At 38.9% G+C, this 10,394-nt stretch overlaps 1 non-coding gene across 1 annotated transcript; it reads left to right on the forward strand.

The window, feature by feature from the left end:
• The first annotated feature begins 9,727 nt into the window (after positions 1 to 9,727).
• On the forward strand, positions 9,728 to 9,834 carry LOC127077304 (small nucleolar RNA R71). Its single transcript, XR_007787142.1, has one exon. It is a non-coding gene; the product is annotated as a small nucleolar RNA R71 (small nucleolar RNA).
• The last annotated feature ends 560 nt before the right edge of the window (positions 9,835 to 10,394 follow it).

The raw sequence follows: 10,394 nt of genomic DNA on the forward strand, positions 1-10,394 counted from the left end.
AGATGAAAACAATGCACAAAGGCACAAACAAACAATTATGCACATATGGACAAGTAAGCAAACAAAAGTCAATTATCACACACTATACTCAATCAAGAGGCTCAATCAAGGTTAGGTTTTAGTCAAGGGGTCATATCGACCTTGACAAACAAACCATTACTGTCATGGGTATTTTGAGCTCTTAACCCTAACATTGAGAGTTAGGGTGAAGCAGATGAAATGGAGAATGAGGGGTGTGCCTCATAGCTCTTATCCCTGGCCTGGGAGAGCTTTAATCCATGAAAATGTGGGGGTTCAGAATGAGGGAACCCTCTCCACTGACTGACACAACAAGAGTTTGGGTTTTTATTCAAATTGCATCAACACATGGTGTGAGCAAGATGAATGACACACTGAGTAGCAGGGGATGGATTACACATCCCTTTTATCTGCCAATTGCCTCTTAAGAGGACTTAACCTGCTTGGCACAAAATTAAACAAGCAAAAACATGGCCTCTTAAGGAGGGCTTCAGACAGGTGTCTGCCAATAACAGCAGGTCTTCCAGACTACATGAAGAATAGGGATTATACCTAAGTGGTATGCCAACCACAAGCAAACCAAAGCAAAGTTCAAATGAACTTAAAGCAACTTAGGTACCTGTGTAAACAACTAAACAAATCAGTACAGTAATCAGACAAACAGACAACAGTCAACAACAAACAGACAATCCCAATGTACAATATATAAGCCAAACAACTCAAATGAGCTGTCATCAAAGCCTAAAAAACAAACAAATGTTAGCAATCAATAGAAAATATCAACATTCAAATGATGAAGCAACATCAACCATGGAATTTGGGTGCTTGGTCCTGAAATTCAAAGCTCAGATGTAAGTACAAACCACTAGGTCAAAGCCTAGGGTCAAAGGTGAAGAAAAAATTCAAAACAAGAGCTAATATTCAACACAATGCAACTTCAAACACATATTAACATGTCCTAAAAAGGATCACATCAAAATCATCAATCAAAGGCATTTCATGTGCAAGGTAAGTCAAAGACAATTTCAAAGCTCATATTTGGACATTGAGAAAGAAAATTCCAAATCAAAACAGAAATGATTCGAATAATTCTGGAAAAATTCATGAGCAGTCAATACTTCCAACATGATCATCATACAAAAAATCAGAAGCATCCAAGTTCAAATGACATGGAAATAAAATGGCACAAGTTGATCAACCAAATGTGTGACACAAATTGTCACACCATGCTAACATGTGCATAAAACAGAAATGGTAAATGAGAAAAATACCAAACCAAGCCTAAAACATCCATTAACATGTCAAGAAACATCATGCAAATTTTCATGTCCATTGGATTAAAATCAAGCATTTCATGATAAGATGAATGGAGCAAGGTCACAAATGTACACATGATCACAAAGTCTAGCACAATCCAAAATCCAGCCATGCACAATTTCAGAATTTATCATCATCAAATTCTAGACATTCTAAGGAACAAGTAGCAAAAAACCAGGCATTTTTTGGAGCATTTTTCAATTTGTTATGAATTTTTAAAGTTGGCAAAAAAATATGAAAATCAAAATGATCACATGTACATAATTTGGAGGGAAATTGCATATTGATGCATTAATTTGAAAAATTGCCTTCGGCCAGAATCGAACTTGGTTCGAATTTAAATGAGCGCGCGCTAACACAAAACGGTGTCGTTTCCTACGGAAACCCTAGCGAACCAGAGTGGACGCTAGGCCGTCGCTAGGATGAAGATCTTCATCTTCCTCACGAAGATGAAGATGAACAGTAACACAGTCCAGAAATTTTTTCTAGAAATCCAAAACAAGTACATCATTTCAAAGATCTTTCCATGGTGATTACAGATCAACTCATATCTAAGCCTTATTCCACAAGATCAAAGAGAATCGAGCAAAATAAAATTTGTGCACAAAACTTGAATCACACATATCTCATTCAATAATGCGTCATTTCACATGAAATTTAGCTCAGAATCACCAGCAAGAATAGATCTACAAGAATATGGCAATGAATTGCAAAATTATGAGATTCGAAACTTGACCTCTTGAAGAGCAGATCCTTGAAGATGCACGATCCAAAGCCTTGAATGATCCAAATCCACTCTATAACACTTGTAATGATGTTTGATGAAGAAATTAACGCTTGGCAGGTGCTGGATCTAGCTCAAAACAGAATTTCCATCTTCACCTTCATGAGCTTGCTACACTTGATTCTTGCACGAAATTCACAATCCAAAGCTTAATCTGCATTCAACCAAAGCCAGAGAACAAGAATATGGAAAGAAATTTCAATGTTATGAAGAGAAAATTTGAATTATGCTTGAGAGAAAATTTTGGAGGGAGAGAGAATTTGGATCTTGAAATGGTGAAAAATGATTCACCTCCCCCAAATTCTGTTAGATTAGAGTATTTATATGCTCTCTTAATCACCTTGCTAATCCATACTTAATTTGGTTAATTAAAATAAGGTGTTTTGCAAAATTTCAAAAATGCATGGTGCATGGACTAATCCCACGTGAACAGTACCATTTGCTTCATCAATTACACTTAAAATCATTTTTTAAACCCAATGGCAATGGTAGAAAGTTCCCATGATGCACCATTTTTGAATTTTGCAATTTCCCTCCAAAAAGGCATGGAGTAGCAAATGATCATGTGATAACAATTCATGCAATGTGGTGAATGTTTTGAAAAGCTCATGTCATGAGAAGCAAAATGCAAAAAGAACCACCAGATTTGGAGTTATGGATCAAAAGATATGGCCATTTGAAGTTCCATGCACACTTGGCAATGATTGGATCATATCTCCTCAACTATTCATCAGATGCTCATGATCTTGGACTTTTTGGAAATGGGAGAGAAAGATATTCAACTTTCATGTTGGACAAAATTTCATTTGAAGCTCCTTTGATATTGGATAGTTGAGTTGAAGTTGGATCAAAAACTTTCCATTTTTGGAAAGTTGAAATTACAGGTCACTTTCCATTTTTGGAAGCTTTTGACTGGACCTCAATTTCTTCAATGTGAGTGTTTGAAATGTCAAATGAGACTTGTTTGAACATGAAAGAAGTGTATCCATCAACTCCCCAACCTCAAAGTCCATAGTTGACTGCACAGTTGACTTTCTGGGTCTTCAGATGACCTGAAAATGTCCTGATGAAATTTAAGTCTTTACCACTTGGGATTTTGCTTCAAAATGACATCATAGCTCATATGAACTCTTGTAAATGATCATGGGGTCCAAATCTCAAGAATAACCACCATCTATTTCTCAATGAATGCCTTTGATGTGATTGACCTGCAATTGCTTCAACTGCAAGACAAAGGTTAGATGACATATTTTCGTACTTTTGGTTAGAGATTAAAAGAAAAAAATGATATACAAATGCAAGCAATGCTTGGTGATCAAGAACCACTCTCAAAAAGATATCCAACTACAGGGAAGGAAACAAGGTGTCCAATGATCCTTGAGGCAAATGCAATGATATGATATGATGCCATGAGGGATCTTAGGGACAAAATTGGGGTCTTACAGCATGCTCTTTATTTCATCTTTCACATTGGTAATGTCAGTGTGGATACCATCCAGACGGGTAAGGATTATGGTCAGATTTTCTGCATAGGATGGAAGTTCCGGTTCATCTATGTTATAGTAGTTTGGAGAGGTTTCAGGGTCAGATTTATCAACAGGGATATGGTCATCTAAATACTCATATATAGGCGGTGTCTCAGGAGGTGATGGTGGAGCAATGTGGTGTTCATCTAAATCATAAAGCCAGTTATTTCGGTTATGAACACTTGTTCTCTCATGGTTTGGTAAGGTAAATAGCTGGACAACTTCGTTATTAATGAGGTAATCAAAAGTATCCGGCCCAAGGTTTCCTATGATTCTACGGTCAAAGCAAAATTCAATATACATGGGTTGGATGTATCCAAAAGGTGTATGCTCGTAAAGTGGGCGTCTAAGTCCAATGGCATCAGCTATCATGGTTACTAGGCCGCCTATTATGATTGGGGTGCGATTGTTCTTTGCAAGGTGAACAAATCTTTCCATCATAAATGTCACAACATTGACATGTCGACCTTGGTCGACACAGAGTAAGATGAAAAGTTCATCTCGTGACACTGTGGTGTTGTTCGCTTCTTTTCCAAACAGGGTGTAGGCTAGTATTTTGTGGAAGTAGCGGATAGCGGGGTTGTGTATCATTTGGGAGTGCATATCGTTTAGGTTAGGGTGGTAGTCTCCAGTTAAACTACCCCAAAAGTAATCTAGGTCGACGTCATCGATTAATTTCTCATGGCGGGTAGTGAAAACAAATGGGCCACTAGGAAATCCTAGGAGGTCAGCAAGGTCTCTACGGTTATAAGTGAAGTCCATACTAAACAGCCTAAAGGAAATCAACCCTTTGTTAAGTCCATAACCATGCTCGGGGTTGTAAACTAAGGAGCTAAGGAATTCTAGGGAGATTTCACGGTATGTGACAAACCTTCTCTTAATAGCAGCATTCTCCCATCCTAGCTGGTTAAACATAAACAAGGTGCTATCTCGGATACCTAACCTATCCATGGTAGGTCCATCATAATATATGGATAAAGCCATATCCTTCTGAGCTAAATAATCATAGCGCCTTCTCTGAACTCTGCCTCTGAAAACTATATCTACTGCTTGCATAATGAAAGTTAGTTACTAACTAGTTATATTTCGCCTGTTAATCAGTATCCAATGTTTCTAAGTTAGTAACTAGAAGCAACAAGTATATTACTGCATAGAATCAGTGAAAGGGAGCAAAATAAAAATAAAAGTCAAAGAAGGGAAATGCTTAAAAACAAAGATAATAAATTTTAAAAAAAAGGCGGGTTGTCTCCCACTAAGCACTTTATTTAACGTCGTAAGTTCAACAGTAACGTTGTGATATACTAGTTTTGGGGTTGAGCGGGCAGCTCTATAAGTCTTAGACTATTTGAATAGTCTTTGTTGTCTATACTATGATAATGTTTTAATCGTTGCCCGTTTACCATAAACGGTTTACTATTTCGACCTTTGATTTCTATCGCACCGCTTTTAAAGACTTTTGTGATTTCAAAAGGGTCTGACCACCTAGATTTAAGTTTTCCCGGAAAAAGCTTAAGTCTCGAATTAAATAGTAGCACTATGTTGCCGACATTAAACTATTTCCTAGATATACATTTATCGTGCCATTTTTTGGTTTGTTCTTTGTATATCTTGGCATTATCATAGGCGTTTAGTCGAAGTTCTTCCAATTCGTGAATGTCCAAAATTCGCTTCTCTCTTGCGGAAGTATAATTTAGATTTAGGGTCTTAATTGCCCAATAAGCTTTGTGTTCTAATTCCACAGGGAGATGGCATGATTTACCATAGACTAATTTAAAGGGTGTGGTCCCTATTGGGGTCTTGTAGGATGTCCTATAGGCCCACAAAGCTTCGTTTAGTTTAGATGACCAATCTTTTCTAGATATTCCAACAGTATTTTCTAGAATTTTTTTGATTTCTCTATTCGAAACCTCGACTTGCCCACTGGTTTGTGGGTGATAAGGTGTTGCTACACGGTGTCAGACTCCATACTTCAGAAGAAGTTTCCCAAGCTATTCGATATGAAATGGGAGCCACCGTCACTAACGACTAGTTTTGGCACACCGAATCTAGGAAAGATTATGCTCTTGAACAACTTAATCACTACTTGTGTGTCATTTGTCGGAGAAGCTATGACCTTGATCCATTTCGAAATGTAATCGACAGCTACGAGTATGTACTTATTACCAAAAGAAGACGGGAATGGACCCATGAAGTCAATCCCCCACACATCAAAGACTTCCACTTCTAAGATGCGTTGGCACCGGTCGCAATTTATAACCGCATTATGGACATATTTCCATAGAGTAGGCCAAAATAGGCCCTATTGTAAGATCTTAGCACAAGTTTTTCATGTGCTTGCGTGTCCATCATAGGGGGCGGAATGGAAATGAGAGATTATGTCGTCTATTTCATCCTCAGGAACACATCGACGGAAGATACCGTCGGTACCTCTTTTGAAAAGCAGAGGTTCATCCCAATAGTATTGTTTTAGATCATGAAAGAATTTCTTCTTTTGTTGGTATGATAGGTCTGGTGGAAGTACTCCAACAACTAGGTAGTTGACAAAATCGGCATACCGTGGCAGAGTTGCATTCGCATGAATTTCTTCCACGGATTCTTCTATTTCGGCATCATTTAAGGTTAGTTCAGACATGTCGCTTTCCATTTGGGCTATAAGTCGTTCGTAAGGGAAATCATCATTGATTGGAATTTGTTCAGGCTTATTCCATTCGATTCGTGATAAGTGGTCTGCTACTACGTTTTCAGTACCCTTCTTATCTTTTATCTCTAAGTCAAATTCTTGTAAGAGTAGGATCCATCTTAAGAGTCTTGGTTTGGCATCCTTCTTACTTAGCAAATATCTAATAGCGGCATGGTCGGTATAGATAATGATTTTTTCTCCTACTAAGTAGGAACGAAATTTGTCTAAAGCGAACACAACGGCTAGAAGTTCCTTTTCAGTGGTGGCGTAGTTCATTTGGGCATGATCTAATGTTCTACTTGCGTAGTAGATAACATGAAGTTTTTTATCCTTTCTTTGTCCTAGCATTGCGCCTACGGCATAATCACTCGCATCACACATGATTTCGAAAGGTAATCTTCAGTCAGGTGGTTGCATGATAGGTGCGGTGATTAAAGATGTTTTTAATTGCTCAAATGCCATTAAACATTTCTCATCAAAGATAAATTCAACATCCTTCATTAATAAACCAGTAAGTGGTTTGGTAATTTTCGAGAAATCTTTGATAAAGCATCAGTAGAAACCGGCGTGTCCTAAAAAGCTTCGTATTTCTCGTACCATTTTTGGAGGTTGAAGATTCTCTATGATTTCGATCTTAGCTTTGTCTACTTCAATTCCTTTATCAGATACTATGTGTCCTAACACGATTCCTTGTTGGACCATGAAATGGCATTTCTCCCAGTTCAAGACGAGATTCACCTTTACGCATCTTTCAAGTACCATTTCAAGGTTTGATAGACATCCTTCAAAACTCTGCCCGCACACAGAAAAGTCGTCCATAAAGACTTCCATAATGTCGTCTATAAAGTCAGCGAAGATTGGCATCATGCATCTTTGGAATGTTGCGGAAGCGTTGCATAATCCAAATGGCATTCATCGGTAAGCGAATGTACCATAAGGGCATGTGAAGGTTGTCTTCTTTTGGTCGACAGGATGGATAGGAATTTGAAAGAATCCTGAATAACCGTCTAGATAGCAGAAGTGGGAATGCTTAGCCAATCGGTCAAGCATTTGATCAATTAAAGGCAGAGGAAAATGATCCTCTCAAGTGGCTTTGTTTAGTTTTCTGTAATCGATGCATATTCTACTTCCGGTCACAACTTTTTGTGCTATAGATTCACCCTTCTCGTTCTTAACAACTTTAACACCCCCTTTCTTGGGTACTACATGAACGGGGCTAACCCATTGACTATCGGAGATCGGGTATATGATTCCAGCATCTAATAACTTCTTTACTTCATCCTTGACTACAGTACTTAAGATTGGGTTGATCCTTCTCTGGTGTTCTCTAGAGGTTTTACAATCTTCCTCTAGCATAATGTGATGCATACAGATAGAAGGACTTATTCCTTTTAGGTCGGCAATGTTGTAGCCTAACGCGGTTGGATATTTTCTTAAGACATCTAGTAACTTTTCAGTTTCCATATGTCCCAAGTCAGCGTTGACTATTACTGGTCTTTTGAGTTCAGTGTCTAGGAATTCGTATCTTAGGTTCTTTGGTAGTGTTTTTAATTCCAAGTCTGGTTTCTTCGAGCATGGCATGTGGTTGGGTGTAAGTGCTAAGCATTCGTTTAGATTGTCATTTTGGTATGGTTCACGCCAATTATCATCTTCAAAGATTGAAGGGATTTGGATTTTCATTATATCAGGATATGTGGTTTCTTGCATCTCTATCTCTCTTACGCACTCATCTATGACATTAAGTAGATAACAAGTATCGTCTATAGCTGGCGCTTGTAAGAATTGTGTCAATATGAATTCAACCTTTTCTTCTCCAACTTCGAATGTTAGCTTACCTCTTTTCACGTCTATTATGGCTCCGGCGGTGGCTAAGAATGGCCTTCCTAATATAATAGGTGTACTGACATCTTCTTTGATGTCCATGATTATGAAGTCTGTAGCAATGTAGAATTGTCCTACACGTACTGGGACATTCTCTAGTATACCGACAAGATATTTGATTGAGCGGTCAGCTAGTTGAACAGACATCTTGGTTGGTCTTAGTTCTCCCATGTTGAGCCTTTTACATATGGTTAAGGGCATTACACTAATGCTGGCTCCTAGGTCGCATAGAGCTTTGTCTATGACGAAATGACACAGGGTATGGAGAAACTACCTGGGTCTTTTAGTTTGAGAGGCATGTTATTTTGGATTATTGTGCTACACTCAGCGGTAAGTGTAACTGTTTCATTATCCACGATATTTTTCTTATTGGATAGAATATCTTTAAGAAATTTGGCATATGATGGCATTTGTGTGATGGCTTCTGTAAAGGGAATTGTAATGTTTATTTGCTTCAGAAGTTCAACAAATTTCCTAAATTGCCCTGCAGTTTTAGAATTTGCGCGTCTTTAAGGATACGAAATGGGTGGTTTATAAGGTGGTGGAGGCACATAAGGTTTTTCTTTCTCTTCAACCTCTCGGGTATTATCTTCCTTCTCCTCCGGTTCACTTACCTTCTCAGTTGTTGTTTTGTCTGGTTTTTGGTACATGGCAGAATTTTGGAGTCTTGGATCTACGGGTCCGTCTAGTTCTTTTCCACTCCTCAATATAACGGCATTTGCATGTCCTTTTGGATTAGGTTGCGGATGTCCAGGAAATGTGCCAGCGGGAGTGGCAGTAGATGCTTGTTATTGAGCCACTTGTGAAAAATGTGTTTCAAGCATTTTGTTGTGGGTGGCTAAGGCGTCTACTTTGCTCGCTAATTGTTTAAGTTGCTCACTAGTATGTATGTTTTGGTTCAATAAGTGTTTGTTTGTTTGAGCTTGGGTAGGTATGAAGCTTTCCATCATAAGTTCAAGGTTGGACTTCCTAGGCATGTTAGGAGCATTATTAGCTAGCTTTTGATATCCAGGCGGAATAACGGGTGCATGGCCAGGTGCATACAGGGCATTGTTATTCTTATACAAAAAGTTGGGATGGTTTTTCCAAACTGGGTTGTATGTATTCGAATAAGGGTTTCCTTGTGCGTAATTTACTTGATCGGTTGGGACTCCTGCCAATATCTGACATTCTGGTGCAGTGTGTCCAGGAGTTCTACATAACTCATAGTTTGGAGTCACGGCAGCCACGGTGGCTGCGGGTGGTATGGTCAAGTTGTCTAACTTTTGAACAAGGGCGTCTACCTTTGCATGGACGTGGTCAAGGCTACTGATTTCGTACATTCCACTTTTTGTTTGGGACTTTTCTACTGGAGTTCTTTCACCTCCCTATTGGCAATGGTTTTGGGCCATGTTTTCAATGAGTTGATATGCTTCATTGTATGCCTTGTCCATAAGTGCACCGCCCACGGCAGCGTCTACTGCCAGTCTTGTGTTATACAGAAGCCCATTGTAAAATGTGTGAATGATCACCCAGTCTTTGAGACCGTGATGTGGACATATCCTCATCATGTCTTTGTATCTCTCCCACGCGTCGTAGAGAGATTTTACATCCTTTTGTCGAAATCCGTTGATTTAAGCTCTTAGCATAGCAGTTTTGCTTGGCGGAAAATATCGGGATAAGAAAACGTTCTTCAGTTCTTCCCATGTTGTAAATGAGTTGGATGGCAAGGATTGCAACCAAGCCCAAGCTCTGTCTCTTAGAGAGAAAGGAAAGAGGCGTAGTCTTATCGCATCTTGAGATACACCATTCGCCTTCATAGTGTCTGCATACTGCACAAACTTGGTCAAATGCTCATTAGGGTCGTCTGTAGGATTTCCAGCAAATTGATGTTGTTGGACGGCTGATAAAAATGATCGTTTCGATTGATAGCATGGGCAACAATGTTGCTGTGAGGTTCTTGTTGGGACGAGGTAGCGTAGAACTTAAGAGGATGATTTTGTGGTTCCACTGTAGCCATGGTTGGTTTTTTAACTGGTTCAGCAGTAGGAAAGAAGATATCAGGAGTATTGTACCTTCGTTGGTACTCTAGTATTCGGCGTCTTAAATATAAGAAATGCTCTAATTCTGCGATTGGTGGTGCTAAGTTGTCGCCTTGTGAGCGAGTACTTGGCATATAATCGGGGGAAATAAGGGAAAGGAGATTAGT

Source organism: Lathyrus oleraceus, chromosome 4 (genome assembly GCF_024323335.1).
Source record: "Lathyrus oleraceus cultivar Zhongwan6 chromosome 4, CAAS_Psat_ZW6_1.0, whole genome shotgun sequence".
Classification (NCBI taxonomy): Eukaryota; Viridiplantae; Streptophyta; class Magnoliopsida; order Fabales; family Fabaceae; genus Lathyrus; species Lathyrus oleraceus.